At 37.2% G+C, this 21,190-nt stretch overlaps 2 long non-coding RNA genes across 7 annotated transcripts in view; one reads left to right on the top strand and one right to left on the bottom strand.

The window, feature by feature from the left end:
- The window catches only part of LOC306984820, a 65,832-nt gene extending 46,891 nt beyond the window's left edge, over positions 1-18,941 (top strand). Inside the window, exons 1-6 of one of the 6 annotated variants that reach the window (XR_013794647.1) lie at positions 9,648-9,686; positions 9,989-10,199; positions 14,908-14,956; positions 15,065-15,518; positions 15,604-15,669; positions 15,922-18,941. This is a non-coding gene — a long non-coding RNA (uncharacterized lncRNA). Of the gene's footprint in view, positions 1-9,644; positions 9,687-9,988; positions 10,200-14,907; positions 14,957-15,064; positions 15,670-15,921 lie in introns of those variants that run through there. The other 5 variants (XR_013794648.1, XR_013794645.1, XR_013794646.1 and 2 more) reach the window with 5 other exon arrangements.
- Positions 7-21,190, bottom strand: part of LOC306984831 — a 72,566-nt gene continuing 51,382 nt past the window's right edge. Inside the window, exon 4 of the long non-coding RNA XR_013794659.1 lies at positions 7-1,379. This is a non-coding gene — a long non-coding RNA (uncharacterized lncRNA). The remainder of the gene's footprint in view (positions 1,380-21,190) is intronic.

The raw sequence follows: 21,190 nt of genomic DNA on the forward strand, positions 1-21,190 counted from the left end.
TAAAACAGGCGCTGTTACGGTAGAAGATGGATGTGAATGAATGTATTTTATAGTCAAGTCGTCTTTATTTATACAGCACTTTTTACAATACAGTTTTTTTAAAGCAGCTTTACAGTGATAACAGTAAAATAATGCAACAAAGTTTGTTTCTGCTGTACAGATCTACTGTAGAAGAAAACAGTGTCATAGTCCAGAGATCAGTGATGCTTCATTTTATTAATTATTAATTTAGTTCATTTATATATAGCCGCTCTGGAGAAACTTGATGTCTTCGTCCAGCTCAGCTCAGTTCTCATATAATGCTGTCAGTACAGGAGATCTATAATATTGATGAATATTACAATAAATGTCCTCAACTCAAGAAGCCAAAAGGGACAAAAGCGACAGTGAAACCGAAACTCCATCAGGGACAGAATGGAGAAATAAACCTCGTGAGAAACCAGAAACCAGAAGTCTCTCAGTTCCTCAACGAACCAACAGTGTATGATTATGATTATGAATATGATTCAGGCATTACAGGTCAGAAGTCAGATTCAGAACATTCAAATTATTGAATTCAGTTCCATCTGGTTGAATATCAGATTCATCCCGCCAGTATTTATATAGCACACATTTGCATTTCATGAATACAGTATGAATACATCTGATCTGAATCTGTATTTTACAGTAATCATTGATGTAATCATGTGTTTCTGCTTTATACTATACAGTATAGTCAGTTAAAAAAATGTTTTGGAATGAAAATAACTTTACTGTAACAAATCTGTATAACTGAATAAAACTATTCTAAACTTCTGGTTTAAAAAAAACAACTAAACTTCTTATTGTACTTTTTTGACTGATCAATACTGTGTGTTTCTGTCATGACTCAGGAGTTTTATGTTTTTTTTATGAAGTTTTATGAACATTATTCCATTAAGATTTCTAGGGGATGTCCTTACTTCTTTCATAGAAGAACCATTTTTAAAGAAAACCCCCATACACAAAGTCATATTTCATGAAACATTTTTACAATAAGCAAGTGATGATGTATACAGTGAAAAAAAACATGGCAGACATGGATGAATAAACGACAGAACTCTTATCTTACTTCCTAACTAGCAAACAATGGATAAAAATATATTTATTAAGGGGCCAAACACAAAAGGCATTATGAGTTATGCAAGAATGCGACTATCAGACCAACTGCAACAATAAGTAAAAACATTACGATTATTTTAGTCAAGATGACTGAAAATCACAAATACAATAATTGCTTACCCCTTTTGGCCAATAGGTGGCGCTGTTACCATATTGCCGAAGTGTTGCAAAGCATTCTCAGAGTCAGCTTGGCATCACGCCATCAAATGTGTCGATGCATTATTCAAGTTTTTGCCGGTCTGAAAATGGACAACAAGGGGAATGAAAAGCAGAGGTGATGGTGAATTGGTCCAGAGAACCCAACGGGTAAACAGCCTCACATGCCGAAAACACTATAACATCTCAGGCCAGATTGATGGTGAACCGGCCAAAAGGACCGACTTTGGGCAGAACTTGTTCATTCGAGCGATGGACCTCAGGCAAAAATTCTGTTCACATCAAGAGAGTTCAATCTGAAGTATGATCCGGTACAGTTTTATGGGTTTCTAACCATTTGCATAAAGAAAATACAGTGTTATTATGCTGATGAGTTTGGCTGTAATATTATTATCTTCTAACACTGTTTTATTTTTATGTATCGTACAAGAGTGTGTGTTAATGGGTCACATGTCCAAGTGTGAAGGCCTGCGGATCACAGAAACTGGATGACGTGTAAAGTGGTATTATATATTGTGACAACTAAAATGTTTTGAGATTAATATGAACTACATATAGAGTACAGAGTAAAATATACAGTATTACATTAATTTCATTGCATTTTCTTTTCTTTATTTTATTTTTTATTTTGTCACATACAGATGCAAGCTATCTTGTTTATTGTGTGTGAACGGATGGATATAGTGTTTCATGCTCATATCTTTATGTGTTTTGACAGTATATGGTCACTTGAGAATGCAATATTGTTAAGTTGTTATGCATTTTATGGTAATTTTGTGCACTCATAATACAGAGATTGAGGGACACACAACAAGTGTCTGTCTATATTTTAATATAGAATATATTCTTTATTAAATATATTCTACTCCTTTTCAGTGAGACTACAATATAGCCTCGTTTATGAGAGAAAAATAAGTTGTGTTTTTTACACAAGCTAAAAATGACATAAGCTTGGTGATTCGAGGTTCAAGTGTTTTAGTATCCCTTTGGTAAGCAAAACATAAATATAAAAAAATTATGATTTAATAAAGATTTAAATATTTTAGGATCAGCTTGATCACGCCATCAGATGTGTTGATGCATCATTCGAGAATGGTTTGGTCAAAAAGCTCTTGATATGTTTTTTCCGGCATGGTCTGAAAATGTTCTGAGCACATTATAGTGAAAATCAGACCAATGTCTCGGAGACTCGAAAAAAGTGTTGTTTTCTATTCAAAGTTCAATCGAATATGGCATGAATCGTGTAATCGTTCACGGTAGGCTATGACTCAAAGAGTCAATCAAGACCAGTTTAATTAAAATAGGCTTAATCAAAACCTATTAGCATTTCTGGAAATGTCATTATAAAATTTGACCAGAAGGTGGCGCTGTTCTGAAACTTCTCGAGTACCTCCAGAAGTGCTCCTGATGACACACACTGCAGTTGTGTAATGAAATGCTAATGCATTCATAAAATACAGGATTGTATGACAAAATGAATGCTGCACTGAATTAAAAGTGACTAGTTTTATGAATAAACCGTTCGGAAGTTATAAGCAAAAATAGTCATTTTAGTGTTTAAACGTTTGCAGAAACACTGCATGTTCCACGAGTGATCTCGATACGCTAAAGACTTGTGGAGATATAGCCTTGCGTCTCATTAGCTTGTGCATTATTTGAGAATGTTTGCGTTTATCAAAAAGCTTTTAATAATTAATAACATTTTGGCAGCACGGTCTGAAGAGTCAATTTGGGTGACGAACCGTCTAGGATGAAACTTCTCGAAAAATTGCTGACAGAAAACCACTAGAGACTGCAATAAACGTCAAGAAGTGATCGCCAACCCGACCCCGTCGATCGCTATATAGATATCATCACTGTCCCGGACCGGTAGCTCCAAAAAAATAACAGGAAATACAAGAAACGCAAATCAAGGCTCGAAATTGCTCCCAAAATTTAATCTGTGCACTCTAAAAAATGCTGGGTTGTTTTAACCCAAATTTGGGTCAAATATGGACAAATCCAGCCGTTGGGTTAAATTCTTTAATTAAAAATGTTAACCCGACGGTTGGGTTTGTCCATATTTTACCCAAATTTGGGTTAAAACAACCCAGCATTTTTTAGAGTGTGCTATCCAAAACTATATTTGTATAGAACAAATAATTGTTAAAGTGTGGCGTTTCTTCTAGAGATGCCGGTCGATGAGTCGGAAACGGTTTGTGCTCCACACACACACATACACACACACACACAGACACAGACACAGACACAGACACACACACACACACACACACACACACACACACAGACAGACACAGACACAGACACACACACACACACACACACACACACACACACACACACACACACACACACACAGACAGACACAGACACACACACACACACACACACACACACACAGACACAGACACAGACACAGATACACACACACACACACACACACACACACACACACACAGACACAGACACACACACACACACACAGACAGACACAGACACAGACACACACACACACACACACACACACAGACACACACACACACACACACACACACACACACACACACACACACACACACACACACACACACAGACAGACACAGACACAGACACACACACACACACACACACACACACACACACACACAGACACAGACACAGATACACACACACACACACACACACACACACACACACAGACACAGACACACACACACACACACAGACAGACACAGACACAGACACACACACACACACACACACACACACAGACACACACACACACACACACACACACACACACACACACACACAGACAGACACAGACACACACACACACACACACACACACACACACACACACACACACACAGACACAGACACAGATACACACACACACACACACACACACACACAGACACAGACACACACACACACACACAGACAGACACAGACACACACACACACACACACAGACACACACACACACACACACACACACACACACACAGACACACACACGATCGGCAACTGGACGCTTTTTAGTTTAATTTTAGTTGCTCTCTATTCCAGGCTTGCACACAAACTGCATTGCAATCGTTTCGAAATGTAATTTGCGTGAAAATATTAGAGAAAGTTCCAGACACAGTTCGTGATGCTCGAAATATAGGAAGAAAATTCTTGAATTGGGGATTTATATGACGGTCTTCAGAATAGCTTCGATGGCATTTTCTTTTCCTCTTCCTTTGAGTCCGTCTGCTTTAGTTTAATGCAGGTCTTATCTAACAATTTCACAAAGCTAAAGTCAGACCATCAAGTCTTGAAATTATGCAATGAAAAACAACTGCTCATGCTACATATGTGTGGCATCTGTGTTTGGATTGTGATTAAAATGCAGTGGTTGACTAATTTCAAAAGGCCAGATTGGACCGTTATAGAGCAAACTAGAATGTACATTTCCTGAAGAAAATGTGAGTGTTTGCAGTGGCAAAACTCGCCACTCGGTTGCTAGGGTGTTTAATGGGTTGCTAAGGTGTTCTATGTGGTTGCTAGGGTATTCGGGGTGGTTGCTTGGCTATTCGAGGTGGTTGCTAGGGTGTTGCTAGGATGCTCTGGGTGGTTGATAGGGTGTTGCTAGGGTATTCTGGGTGGTTACTACTAGGGTGTTTGCTTAAACAAAGAAAAAAATGGCAGCTGGTATGGGGTTTTGCCAATTTGCTTGTAAAAAAAAAATAAAAAAAATAATCAGCCATGAAAAATCTATAGGTAGATCTTGCCTTTTATCAAGGCCGAGGTCAGGGATCTTAAGCTTGAAAAGGTTAGTGACCACTGACGTAAAGGATATTAAAAAAGTACCGATATAGCCTCGTTTATAGGAAAAATAAGTTGTGTTTTTTACACAAGCTAACAATTACATAAGCTTGATGATTAGAGTTTCATATCCCATATCCATATCAAGTGTTTTATATCCCTTTGATAAGCAAAACATTAACAATGTATGATTTGTAAATGTATGAGTTTAAGACTGGATTTAGATGTATGGGAATTACTCATATTTTGTATGTTTTAAAAGCTATTACAATTATTACATTTATGACGTTTTTGGAGAGTTTATAATGTAATAAACTTTTCATAACGTAAAAATTGTGATCTTAAGATTATTACATTTTGAGAAAATTCTTACATTATGAACATTTTATTATATAAAAAATTACTTATTACATTATGAGCAGTTTTTATTTTATGTGCATTATGAGTCGCTACAGTCCCTCTAACTTTGATCTGAAATTTGATTAATGTGTTTATTTAGAATAAAATCTCAGGACTGCATGACTATAGGACTGTTGCCATTACATCTGTGTCATGAAGTCATGTAAAGACCTGGAGGTTATAGAGCTTATAATATAACAAAATGATTTGAATTTGAATTGTGTACATTTGAATTATTAATGTTGAATTTTAAATAGTTCTGAATTTGATTTTTTAGACGAATAATTTAACGAATTGAAATGTTTTTTATGGCTGAATTTTATAGACATGTATTTTTAAACAGCTGTTTTTTTCTGAATTATTAAACTGCAAAAATCCAGTTTAAAAAAATATAGATTCAAGTTTTCAAGATGAAGAAGAAATTCAGAACTTCAAATTCAGTTTTCCAAAATTCACAACGCGGAAATTGGGATCGTTCCCCAGGGAAGAGTAGAGGATCTCAGAAAAGTCGATTACAGGGTTTTCTGGTGCAAACGTGGCGGTGTACCTTCAGATAATTTGTTTTCTCGTATTTGTCTTCTAAACGGAAAAACTCTTTATCACATATTCAACCCTTCTCATGAACATAAATAAACAAATCTTGAGTCGTTTTTTAGTATTTTTATTTTTGTTTTTATTGCACTTTGTTCTAAGCCGCCAAATGGAAAAACAATAAAAACAAAATGGATAACCAATATTTTTTTTAATGGATAAACAGCTTGAATATTCGATCTCTACATGGGCGGGAATAAAACGGCGCTTTCCGCTGATTGGTCAACCGAAGATCAAGCCGTTCTGTCATCAAATCAAATCTTTACTGCAACTACATTCAATCTCTTTCTCATCAAACAGCCGGACTAATAAATGTCTCAACACAAACTGACCTGGACAGAGCTTTCTTCTGTGTATATATAAATTTGATTATATTGTGCGAAGTACAATGAAATCAGGAAACTCTTTCTCTGCACACACACACCATATTGCTAATGACATATGTGCTTATTAAATACACAAATAAACCTTACAATGAACAAAACATCTGAATGACACAGTTGTAGGAATGTTTATTGGCCACCAGATGGCGAAGTAGAGCACTGTGGCAAAAGCTTCGAAGTCACTGTCACTGTTTCTCAATGTCAAGGATACTTCAGGGCAGGACTGGTCATTTCTTCAGAGGCGAGGCGATCGAAGCATTCGGAGAACACGTAAGCGGAACAGGCTAGCAAGTGCACGTCATTACGTCAGTGAAAAGGTCCGCTTTCGGCGCAGAAATGGAAGTGCTACTGATTTGGTTGCTGTACAGCAATTTAACTCAAGTGGACATCTGAAAATCTCTGTGAAAAATGTGTAAAATAAAAATAAAAAATTCAAATCAAATCTTTTTCATGAGAGCAATAAAAACACATATAACAAAATCTGACTGAGGTTATCATAATTCATGCATTTTTTTTAAACAAGATAGCAAAGCTGCGCGCATAGGATTGTGGGGGATTTGGGAGCGCGAAGGATACACATATGCATCCTTTCCTGTATATGAGAAATTTTGTACGAAGGACAATATGAGAACGAAGGACTCAGTTTGGGGTGCGTTTCCCAAAGCCAACTATGGTCGCAAGATCCGTCGTTACCAATAGAGTTCAATAGAAATTGCGATCATAGTTGGCCAACGATGCTTTTGGGAAACGCACCTCTGACCAAAGTGACAAGGCAAACAAAGGACTAATGACAAGACAAGGGACACCTGTGCACAATAATCAAGACGACTGCCAATGACAACATAGGACACATGACAGGGGGATCACATGGCAGGGGATCACATGACAGGGGATCACATGACTTACACGACATGAGGCTTGTTGGACTTGAACCGGGCTGCGTTCCAGTCCAAAATGGTCATGCTAACTTCCCTCGGTCTCGTTCGCTCAGATGTACGTCATTGCTTACGCTGCACGAGTGTCCACTACTGCTGGAAGCTTTAGGCTGAACTGGAACGAGCCCTTGATCACTTCAGGCATCATTATACTTCTGCGTCGAACTCACGCCGTAGCTGCGCCGTAGGCTGTGTGTAGCGCGCGTACCCTTCGCCGTACCCTGACGTGCACCTCTCCAAAAATGTAACAACGCGTCAATTCTACGCGGACGCAAGCGCTGTGATTGGTCTGCTAGATCCCCTTCCTCGGGTGTCACACGCTCACTCTGCATGTGTAATAGCGCGTCAACGTGGACAACGGCGCAGAAGTATAAACGAAAACCAACACGTAGTCTATAGGCTAGCGTAGCGGCTCCGGCGTAGCTCCGACGCAGAAGAATAAATCAGCTGTTAGAATCCACTATGGGGTTGATTTATTATCATTTTTTTCCCTTACGAAATTGTTTAATGCAGCATTCTATCTATATAGGTGTGTTTGAGTTGTTACTTTTTTTGTTATATATATATATATAGGCTATATATATATATACAGACAATAGTCTGATGTGGAGTGCCCTCTGGTGGCTATATAATATAGCCACCAGAGGGCACTCCACATCAGACTATTGTCATTCCCTCACAAACTACATTTCCCATAACTCACTGCCCGACTCATCATCACTGATGATATCATGACCCTGAGAGCGATTAGAGAGTATGCTTTTTGAATACCTTTGATTTCATAAACCAATCGCTCTGTCAAACAAGTATATGACAGAAACACGTGACATCCGCAGTGTGAAGAAACAACATGAACCTGCTATACGGAAACCACAGTTTAAAAGGAAACCACATGTTAAATGTGTTCGAGAACAAGTGTTTGAAGCAGACAAACATTGAGCATTTGGTGCAAAATGTGCAAAATGAGATGTACGCAAAATGTGCAAAATGAGATATACGCAAAATGAGATATACACAAATGAGATATACGCAAAATGAGATATACACAAATGAGATATACGCAAAATGTGCAAAATGAGATCTACGCAAAATGTGCAAAATGAGATGTACACAAATGAGATGTGCAAAATGTGCAAAATGAGATATACACAAATGAGATGTGCAAAATGTGCAAAATGAGATGTGCAAAATGTGCAAAATGAGATATACACAAATGAAATGTGCAAAATGAGATGTGCAAAATGTGCAAAATGAGATGTGCAAAATGAGATGTGCAAAATGAGATGTGCAAAATGAAATGTGCAAAATGAGATGTGCAAAATGTGCAAAATGAGATGTGCAAAATGTGCAAAATGAGATGTGCAAAATGTGCAAAATGAGATGTGCAAAATGTGCAAAATGAGATGTGCAAAATGTCCAAAATGAGATGTGCAAAATGTGCAAAATGAGATGTGCAAAATGTGCAAAATGAGATGTGCAAAATGTGCAAAATGAGATGTGCAAAATGTCCAAAATGAGATGTGCAAAATGTGCAAAATGAGATGTGCAAAATGTGCAAAATGAGATGTGCAAAATGTGCAAAATGAGATGTGCAAAATGTGCAAAATGAGATGTGCAAAATGTCCAAAATGAGATGTGCAAAATGTGCAAAATGAGATGTGCAAAATGTGCAAAATGAGATGTGCAAAATGTCCAAAATGAGATGTGCAAAATGTGCAAAATGAGATGTGCAAAATGTCCAAAATGAGATGTGCAAAATGTGCAAAATGAGATGTGCAAAATGTGCAAAATGAGATGTGCAAAATGTGCAAAATGAGATGTGCAAAATGTCCAAAATGAGATGTGCAAAATGTGCAAAATGAGATGTGCAAAATGTGCAAAATGAGATGTGCAAAATGTCCAAAATGAGATGTGCAAAATGTGCAAAATGAGATGTGCAAAATGTCCAAAATGAGATGTGCAAAATGTGCAAAATGAGATGTGCAAAATGTGCAAAATGAGATGTGCAAAATGTCCAAAATGAGATGTGCAAAATGTGCAAAATGAGATGTGCAAAATGTCCAAAATGAGATATACGCAAAATAAGCAAAATGAGATGTGCAAAATGAGATATGAGAAACTGATCCTGTAGAGGAGGAGGAGGAGTTTAATTACCAGAGGAGGAGGAGTTTAATTACCAGAGGAGGAGTTTAACCTTCATATAAAAGCTGAGCTTTCTGAACGGTGATCTCTCAGATCTGCGCTGGAGATTCTCTCTTCTGCTCAGCACAAGGTGATTAAAACACTTGTTAATTGTTTGTTTTGTAAAGAGATTTTTCGGTTACACTTTATTTTAAGGTGTCATTGTTACAGTGTAATTATATATTAAAGTACTGAGTAATATTAAGCAACTACATGTACTTATAGAGTTAGAGTATACGATTATGATGTGGTTGAGGGTTATTTGCATGTAATTATGCATAATTTACTGTTATTACTATGGTAAGTACATGCAAAATATGTAACAAGGACACTGTACAATAAAGTGGTACAGATTTTTCCATAGACATCCAGACATGTATTTCTCTATTGTAGTGAAACTGAAGTGTAAACCTGTATTGCTCAATCAATCACAGCATGAGAGAACATGTGGAGCTTCACGAACTACTGAATAATGAATGTGGACGAGAGAGAGAGAGAAGAATGGGGAATAAAAATGACAAAATGTTACAATCTAATGAACAAAAAGAGAAAAACACGCCGAGACGAGTCAGACGCAACAGCATTAATAGTGGAAAACCAAACTGTGAGTATTTATGATGTTTAATATCAAACTGTCATATTTTCATAAATGAAGGTGGATTGTGTGAAATGGATCAATAAATTTTTTTGTTTATTACCGGTTTACACTGTAAGCAAAATAACCCCACACTAACTGTCAGACCCTGTAGACAGGCTAGTCTATAAAGATCATTGAATATGCTAAGGTACATTTCTGCTTATTAGAGGAAGATGCTGATATCTCCATTGAATTGATGCTTGAAGAACGAGTTATAGTTTTCTATGCAGACTTTGATTTGACGACCGTCACGAGACCGATTGCTCGATCCAATCACTTGATGGATAAAAATAACATTTTAAAACAAGCATAGGCTACACGATTTACAACCACAAACTGAAGAAAATAGCGGAGTGCAAGATACATCACTTAAAATGTCGGCTACTCAAGTACAAGTACAAGAAAGTAGTACCTACCATTTAAAAAAAAAACAAAAAAAAAAAACACTTAATTACAGTAACGAGTAGGCTATCCATAGCGTGGAAACCAGTGTTGCCAGATGTTGGGCAGGTTCCCGCCCAATTAGGCAGTTTTGAATTTGATTGTGCGGTAAAACATGGATTGGGCGGGTGGACAACATTTGGGCTGGTTTGGGGTCAGTTCGGCGGTTTTCAAACATCTACATTTTAAAGTCTAATTGGTTAAAAAACTAAACTAAAGTCTGCATGTAGTCCAGTGCTGGTAGAGTATTTTAAACAAAATCCTAAAATTAAAAAGCCAAAACAAAAAGATGACCATACAAATGAATGAGGACAGTTAGCCTATGTGAGAACGCTCAGAACTCATGATACATTTTAAAAACACAGCACAAAATCTGCATCTTCTCTTATGATGCACGCTCAGGAGTCAGTGCCGGCTCACACAGAGTGCATAATCTTTCAAAGCGAAAACACCAAATCTTCAAAAAAAAAAAAAAGGCGCGTTTTAGTCGAACTTAGTTTAACTTGAGTGCTGTGTTTTGAGAACGCTGTGTCATGCGCTGTGGCGAGCGCAACAGTGAAACACGACTAGTGCGCTCACACTGAAAAACAATGGAAAAGTAGCAGAGTGGGATAGAAAAACACGTTCTCCTAATGCCAAAGAATGCTTTAATCAAAACCTCTATATTAATTTTTTTCACTGACGTCTGAGTGAACATTAAATGAGTGTAAATGAGTTCTCAGATACTGGTCCTCCAGTGTCACTCCATGCGGGATCGGCTTTTGCCTTTTGATATATCAATTTGTTTTAGTCATAAAACCATATTCGACAACATATAAAAACGAAATAATCTTTAGAGTAATTTTATAAAGGTAGAAGGTGTTCTTAAAAAACATGTTGAAAAATAAAAAGTTATTTAAAGTCATGTCATCTTAAATGCCAAATGCCAGCACCCTCAGCACTTCATTCTGCACCCTCAGCACTTCGGCTCTGTCATTCGTTAGGCTACACTCTAAAAAATGATGGGTTGTTTTAACCCAATGTTGGGTCAAATATGGACTAACCCAAACTTTGGATCAAAAATGCAATTTGAAAATGTAACCCAATGGCTGGGTTTGTCCATATTTGACCCAAAATTGGGTTTAAACAACCCAACATTTTTTAGTGTGTAGGCCTACTGAAAATAAAGTTCTGAAAGGTTGAAACTAAGTGTTTGAAAACTCAAAATCTTAAAAAAAAAAGTTTTGCAAGATCGAAAAATAAGATTTACAAGCTTGCAAAATGTAAAAAAATAAGAATATATCTGCAAACATTATGTTGTTTTTTAGATTTCCTTCTTCAGAACTGCCAAACATTTTTTACGATGTTGCGCAATTTTTTTTTCAGAGTTTCAAATTTGTCAGTGTTCTCCCACTGTATAGTTTGTTTTCCAGATTTGAAACCTTGAAACCCGTGATCTGAAAACGGGTGTGCTAATAGGTGAAAAAAAGTTTTGAAACTCTGAAAACTGAGGTTCGAAAGGGCAAAACTTATTACATTACATTAAATTTGCACTCCTTTGCAGACTATTTTTTCAGAGCTGAGTTTACAACACCCACTTTGCGGAGATACGCGCACACAGTTGCGAGCTTGCGACTCGCGTGATTGTTGGCAGCGATGTCACGCAGCTCTGCTCTGAAACTCTGAAACTCAGACTGAGCGCAAATGAAGCTTCGCAACCTCGCAACTTAAAAAAAAGCCTGGAGGGAGGGCCTTTCTGCTCTTGGCCAATGCTTTGCTGTCTGCTGACGTACAGTCCAATCACAAGTCGTATTTACTGGAAAGGTGGCTTCTGCACTGGTTCTGTGCATGCGTCCGGCAGATTGACCGTGACGATTGCTTCTGTACAGAGTGCAAATCCTTCCTCTCATTACCATGATTTACCTTTTTCTAGTATGATTTATCATGATTTACCATGACTTGCATGTTCCAGTATGATTTACCATGACTTACCATGTTCCAGTATGATTTACCATGAATCTAGTATGATTTACCATAGTTTACCATTATTTATCAAAGTTGACCATGATTTACCTTTTTCTAGGATGATGTATAATTATTTACTATGTTCTAGTATATGATTCACCATGATTTACCATGACTTACCATGTTCCAGTATGATTTACCATGAATCTAGCATGATTTACCATAGTTTACCATGATATACCAAGTTCTAGTATGATTCAGCATGCTTTACCCTGTTCTAGCATGGTTTACAACAATTGAACACATTCTAGTATGATTTAATATGATTCTAGCATGATTTACCATAGTTTACCATGATTTACCTTAGTTTACCTTGATTTACCATGTTACAGGATGATTTACCATGATATACCACATTCTAGAATGATTTACCAGGATTCTAGCATGATTTACCTTATTTACTGTGATTTACCATGTTTCTAGCGTTATTTACCATGATTTACCACGTTGTTAGCAATTATGTGATGCATCAGAACAAATGAAGTGATAAACTCTGACAAAATATGATTGTGTTATAATAGTAATTGTTATGTAAGGAATTTTTAGTGTCTAAATATATGAATGCAAAAGCACATGTGAAAAGACTATTAAATTGTAGATTGTCCAGCAGAGGGCAGTAGAAGACCACTTACTGGCTCACTTTCATTTTACAAGTCTTGATTTTTACCAGTATTTTAAGTGGTCTTCTACTGCCCCCTGCTGTCTCTTCATCATACTACTCCCTAATATTGTTATATAATTCATATTTAGACTTTATAAAATCATTATTTTAACATTTACAATCACATTTTGTCAAAATTCATCTATTGGAGTATTACTATTGACAATTGTGTCACATTGAGAAATGGGAATCCTGAAAATGAAAGAAAAAAATAATCCATTTAAGAGCAGCAGGATTATATTTGTAATCTTTTTATCAGCTTTCAGCATTGGCTAATAAACAAATGCTTTAATATATTAACTATATATTTGTTATTATGACATACGTGTAATATGTGTGTAAGCATGCATAATGGAGTTAACATGGAGAAACCGGTTTGCTTTAGTGCAAAATACTGGTAAAAATCAAGACTTGTAACATGCTGAATCATACTAGAACTTGGTATATCATGGTAAACTATGGTAAATCATGCTAGATTCATGGTAAATCATGGTGAATCATATACTAGAACATAGTAAATAATTATACATCATCCTAGAACAGGGTAAATCATGGTAAACTTTGATAAATAATGGTACATATGGTAAATCATGCTAAATGTATGATCAACTGTGGTAAATTGTACTAGAACGTGGTAAATCATGGTAAACCATCCTAGTACATGGTAAATCATACTAGAATCATGGTAAATCATACTGGAACATGCAAGTCATGGTAAATCATGATAAATCATCCTAGAAAAAGGTAAATCATGGTAATGAGAGGAAGGATTTGCACTCTGTACAGAAGCAATCGTCACGGTCAATCTGCCGGACGCATGCACAGAACCAGTGCAGAAGCCACCTTTCCAGTAAATACGACTTGTGATTGGACTGTACGTCAGCAGACAGCAAAGCATTGGCCAAGAGCAGAAAGGCCCTCCCTCCAGGCTTTTTTTAAGTTGCGAGGTTGCGAAGCTTCATTTTCGCTCAGTCTGAGTTTCAGAGTTTCAGAGCTGAGCTGCGTGACATCGCTGCCAACAATCACGCGAGTCGCAAGCTCGCAACTGTGTGCGCGTATCTCCGCAAAGTGGGTGTTGTAAACTCAGCTCTGAAAAAATAGTCTGCAAAGGAGTGCAAATTTAATGTAATGTAATAAGTTTCGCCCTTTCGAACCTCAGTTTTCAGAGTTTCAAAACTTTTTTTCACCTATTCGCACACCCGTTTTCAGATCACGGGTTTCAAGGTTTCAAATCTGGAAAACAAACTATACAGTGGGAGAACACTGACAAATTTGAAACTCTGAAAAAAAAATTGCGCAACATCGTAAAAAATGTTTTGCAGTTCTGAAGAAGGAAATCTCAAAAACAACATAATGTTTGCAGATATATTCTTATTTTTTTACATTTTGCAAGCTTGTAAATCTTATTTTTCGATCTTGCAAAACTTTTTTTTTTAAGATTTTGAGTTTTCGAACACTTAGTTTCAACCTTTCAGAACTTTATTTTCAGTTTTGAATCATGGCAGGATATTAATCCCATATACTTCAGACCCCTGATAATCTGATCATGTTCATGTTTTTCATTCACAGTTTCTAATGTTTCACCGATTCATTGTGATGTTATAGAGTCACAGAACAGGTGAGACACACACACACACACACACGCACGCACGCACGCACGCACGCACGCACACAAACATGATGTTATATTAATCTTTGTGTTATATTTCTGTTTTTCTCCTTTCAGAAAGCAGCCGTGTGGTTCATCTCACCTGAATATTCTCCATCATGTTTATTTTTCAACCAATAATAATAAGTTCATGATTAAGACATGCACTGCTACAGTATATATGATGAGTGTGTATGAATGGATTTCATATTTATTTAGTAAATTTTTGGATTTCATGAATAGAGTTCATGCTTTTATGAACAAATCTGATCTGAGTTTTACAGTAATCTTTGATGCATCAGTGTTTTTGACGTATGTTTGGCCACTCTAAAAAAAGATGTTCTTTAAAGGTTCTTAACACGCAGTGTCTGTTCTATATCCATAAACATAAACCATATCGTCCTAAAGAACCTTATATATGGAGATGTTAGTTTCTTTATTCCCGCCTGTAACTGTCAAACCTCCTCATTACTGATACTCTGGAGCTCTGCTAACTACAGTTAAACTAACCCGACTGTCAAACTCTCAACAGGTAAACGAGTTCTTTCTGACTATAAATTATAACTTTAGAAAATGTAACAATCATTTCCTAACAATCATGTCTTTTCTCTTGTTAGTTTAACAGAACATGTGTGAGCCGCTCTGTTCAGCTAAGGATATACGCATCTTCTCTTCTCCACAAAGTAAGTAACAGAGATATGGAATTTATTATCCATATTGATAGATTTATTTTTTAATTATGACTTAATGCCTAAACATACCCAGTCACACAGAAAATTAAAGCTATACCATGACTTTATATCACTTTTTCATTTTAACACCATAAAGGGCTCATTCTGTCCATTTATGGTAATTTTGGCCTTCGTGAACATAAATGTTTTTACATAATCAAATGGAAGAGACACAATAACTCTAAACTCGATTGTGTATTTCAGATGCTGTCACGTATCATAACCTCATCATCTGCAGAGAGAATACACACATGATGAAGGACGTAAAGACATCATGTGGGACTGTGAAGATATTCCACTGGAACTTGGTCTTCATTACATCTAAATAGTTTTCTGTGTCAATTGTTATTTATGAATGTATTCAGCCTCTGTTGTTAGAGCACTGTCACTTCTGCTACAATCTGCCATGTCAACAAGAAAATAAAAGTACCTAATTTACACAACACGCTGATTTAAAAAAAGCAACAAAAAACAGGAAGATTGAGGGCTAAAAAAACAATATTAATAAATATAAAAAAATTATATTAATCATAGTAATATTAATATAAGCTAATATTAATGAAAATAAATATTGTTGAAATTTTAATTTATAAGACCATTAAGGTCCTATAGCACTTTTAAAGCATGGTTCTTTATGGAATTATGTCATTTATGTATTATGTACAATATGTATTTATAAGGTTATGTATAATGTATATACTGTATAATTACAGGACCCTAATTTGGGTTAGGACAATTTATCTTAAGAGTGTATAGCCCCTTAAAACTGATTTGTACTTTATTCTCTCGTTGTGTTGTACAGATTTGTAAACATGTTCCAAGCTTCTTGTAAAAAAATATAAATACAAAAATGACCAAAACTGGTTGTGTTGTGTGTTAATATATTTGTTGTACTTGCCCCTTGATAAAAAGAAGGAGATCAATGTTTTTCAATTGAACAATGCTGAAGTTATCAATGTAGCAATCAAAAGGGAAATGTCAAAGTGCCACGTGAAAGATAACTTGTTATAATTAATTATGAGTATTTGGATCAGCTAATCAAATTAACTTTATCTGTATCTGAATTAATATTACAATTAATGAATCTGTTCATCCACACTGATGTATTCTGATGAGCTGTAATCATAATTAGGGCTGCACGATCTGGGGAAAATGTCACATTGCAATTATTGAGGTCAATATTGCGATTGCGATGTAATAAGCAAATGGTTTCATGAGTTAACTTGCATGGTTATTGTGATGGCCACAGCTATGGCCTCACAACCAGTTTAAGAGCGGTAATCTCATACACTTATAGGTTTCCTGAGTTTATGCTGTTTTCTTTGGGATTAGCTTATATACTTGTTTTTTCATACATATTATACATTTGTTGCAAATATTTATTTTATAAATAATTCACAGGACACGTAGTTCATTTTACATACATTATACTTTATTTAATTGACCATTCAGAAATATATATTTGGGATTGTCATTTTTGTTTGTGTAATTATTTGTTTCTGAGCTTACCAGTGTTGGATTCCACACCCGGGAGAGATCCAGGAAGTCGTCTGACTTAAAGGCGTGGCGCTTGGAGCAGGAGCAGCTTTATAGTGGAGGTGGCCTAATTGGACACTACCATTGTTTATGTCTGGGGGGGGGGGGGGGGGGGGGATTGACTAGTTGAGATTGACTACTGAACATGGTATAAATCTAAACTCAAGTATCAAAGTGCTTTTGTTTAGTTAAGTAAAAGTACATTCCTTTTGGAATAAGTTTTAGGTAGATTTTGCTGTTATTTGTAGTTTATGTAGTAGTGTTGTTGTTTGTCTTTCCCTGTGGGTTAAAATTGGTCTGATCAGCTAATATATAAGTCCTCGTTGTTTCTTTTGTAGGAGGTCAGTTGTATTTTTTTGTTTTGAGTCTTTTATGTTCAGAGCTTCAGTTATTGTCTGTGTATTTGACCCTTTTTTTGGGCCCAAAAACTTTATCTTTATTTTTGTTATTATGATTTTGGGAAATAAATATCCTTACTTTTGAAACTTCCCTTGAGACTCCTCTTGCTTAACTGCTTGGTCCCTGACAGTTATCAAGGAAAATGCACACATAGATTAGTGATAATGCTGAAATGTGTATTTCTCAACTCAAACTAGCAACAACAACTAAATGATTGATAACACCTTTAATGATCAATAAGCCATTGATGTCAGTCCGGATTTAGACCGTACCACCGAGACAGCTCTCGTTAGAGTCACAAATGATTTGCTCTTATCATCCGATCGTGGTTGTGTCTCTCTATTAGTATTACTGGATTAGTGCTGCATTTGACACCATTGACCACAACATCCTTTTAAATAGACTCGAACATTATGTTGGCATTAGTGGAATTGCACTAGCATGGTTTAAATCACACTTATCTGACCGTTATCAGTTTGTAGCAGTAAATGAAGAGATGTCTTATCGATCACAAGTTCAGTATGGCGTACCACAAGGCTCAGTATTAGGACCGCTGCTGTTCACTCTTTACATGCTACCATTAGGAGATATCATTAGGAAACATGGAATTAGCTTTCACTGTTATGCCGACGATACTCAGCTGTATATTTCTTCAAAACCTAACGAAACCAATTCACAAAATTAACGGAATGCATAGCGGATATAAAAAATTGGAAGACTGGTAATTTCCTACTACTAAATTCAGAAAAAACAGAGATTCTAATTATTGGACAAAAAACTTCCACACGTAATAACCTAGAGTACTGTCTAACACTTGATGCTCTGTTAAGTCTTCGTCGTCGGTTAGGAACCTGGGTGTGTGTGTGTGTGTGTGTGTGTGCTCTTTGATACCAATCTTTCATTTGAAAGTCACGTGTCTAGTAACTGTAAAACCTAATTTTTCCATCTTAAAAGTATATCTAAATTACGTCATATTCTCTCATTGACAAATGCGGAACAACTAGTTGATGCGTTCATGACCTCAAGGCTAGATTATTGTAATGCTCTACTGGGTGGTTGCCCTGCACGCGTAACAAACAAACTACAGCTAGTTCAAAATGCAGCAGCTCGAGTTCTTACTAGAACCTGGAAGTATGACCATATTAGCCCCATTTTAGCTCCAAAACTTTGGAACAGTCTTCATGCCATTGTCCAGGAAGCAGACACACTCTGTCAGTTCAAAGATAGATTAAAGACACATCTCTTCGGCCTAGCATACACATAACACATTATAGACTTCTATAACTCAATGTTAGGCTGCATAGATTAGCTCAGCCGGAACTAGGAACACTTCTCTTAAATCCTGATGTACTCGTTACATCATAAGAAGAATGGCATCTACGCTAATTTTAGTGTCTTTGTTTATCCCGAGGTTTTCCCGCAGCCTGCCGGATCCAGGCCGTATCCAGATCTGAGGAAGGACCTTCGCCTGGACACACACTCTCTCACACACACACACACACTCCAGATCTGAGGAAGGACCTTCACCTGGACCCGATGACAACGCAGTGCTGAAGTGCCAACTAGCCTCTCCCTATGGAGTATCCCTGTACCACTCTACAGATAAAGCATTGTCGGGATAATTTCGGTTTCGCGTATCTACCCCGAAGTGATAAAATTATGTTTCAAAATTTTAAGGCTTGGTTTGTAGGGAATTACAAACCTGCGCACATATATTCAAACGCACATAACTATAGAATTAATTCTTGATGCGCACGTGAGCATCAGTGTTTCTCACAGGTTCAGTTTAAAGTCTGTGTAGAGAGAACGGTGTCGTCTTAGCGGCGCCTAATTTAATAACTAATGATCATTGCGACGGAAGTGAATCAATCAAAACTAACTTTAGCTGGAAAATATCTTTATTCAAGAACCGCTATAAAGCCAAAACAATCCGTTACCTTAAATTATACGTTTATCTCTGTAAAGCAGCTTTGAAACAATCGACATTGTTAAAAGCGCTGTATAAATGAAGATGACTTGACATGACATGTCTGGACCAAAATTAATAAGAGCAGGATTATGTAACACTAGCTAAAAGACGACAAAAATTAACACATGCAGGTTGCATTAATAGCCCTAATTAGTTTACTTCATATAAAATTGCAGCATTTTGCAACATATAATCGCATAGGCTTGACATTGCGATTGTTATATGATTAATCGTGCAGCACTAATCATAGTCGTAAAACCATTGATTTGTAAGCAGACCAGAATCAACTCTTATTATTTTTAATGCGCAGAAGAGGCAGAACGGCAGCTTTTCATCGAGTATCAGGAGTGCAGACACACATCTGAGGAAGAAACCGTTCTTTAGTCTAGCTCTTTGTGCTCGCATGAGTCTGTGAAAGCGTGTTGTTGTGGCCCAGCACACACATGCGCTCTAAAAGTAGACCAGGCTGATTTCCGTGAAGTCATGCCGTTCTGGTTAAGTCACAGCTTAGGCACGTTGAATGGGTAATGATCGCTTTAGTGCCTGGTTACAAATGGAAAGCTGGAGCGTTAAGGCTGGAAAGAAATTATTCGTAAAGTTTACCATGAGCAGTCTCTTCCCTCACACACTCCTACGGCAGCAAAGCCTCGCTACATAACACTCACAGCTCGTCATACGCGGGGCGGCTGTGAGGGTTCGGGTTGTAAATCCTCTACAACCTCATCAGCATCTCCTTTTCTCTTGGGCTGGTTGTTTTTATATCCAGCAGAGCATTCGCTGTCAGGTCAGAGGATGTTAGTGACAACAAATGCTCATCCCGCGAGTCTCTGAAGAGTGTGAGCGATTAATAACTCTCTCAAACTTCTCAGCGAGCTCCTTCTGGAACCAGCGCGAGCGGGACCCGAACCGACTGGCACAGATGCTTGTCCCTGTTCCCTCGAGAAGAGAGCAGACGAGAGTGGAGTTTTCTCAAGGGAAGAACTCACAGCGGCACAAGCAGATCCCTCGGGAACTGATCGTGCATATGCTCTGTGCCAAACCATAAACACACAAGTTGTGTGTGTCATCAGGTGACAAATATCTAGACACGGATTAATTTTTCACATGCCATGATTACCTTTTGAAGTTTCAGGTTGAAGCGTAAAGACACAATAGTTCCTGAAGACGAAAAGCTGTTGACGTGTTCTCCAGGCTTCCCTTATATACTTCCGGGTCGCATGGTGATGATGTCATAGGCTGTCGCCGGCCGAAATCTATTGCTGTGATTGGACAGCATTCCAGACACCGGTTTACATCAACACAAGCATAATCATAATCATCTTACTGTTGATGATCTTGTCGAGCCGCTTCAGTCTGGTTTTTACAAACTCCACAGTGAAGACACGGCGTTGGTCAAAGTCACCACTGAGCTTCAGATTCTGTGTTATTTCTCCATCCTTATCCTTCTTGATTTTAGTGCCGCTTTTGACACTGTCAATAACAACCTATCAACTGGAAACTGTCTTTTGTGTTTCTGAGACTGGTTTAATCTGGTTTAGATCTTGTCTCTCTGACCGCTGCGAGTTTGTT

This window comes from Phoxinus phoxinus (assembly GCF_949152265.1).
Source record: "Phoxinus phoxinus genome assembly, chromosome: 17".
NCBI classification, from domain to species: domain Eukaryota; kingdom Metazoa; phylum Chordata; class Actinopteri; order Cypriniformes; family Leuciscidae; genus Phoxinus; species Phoxinus phoxinus.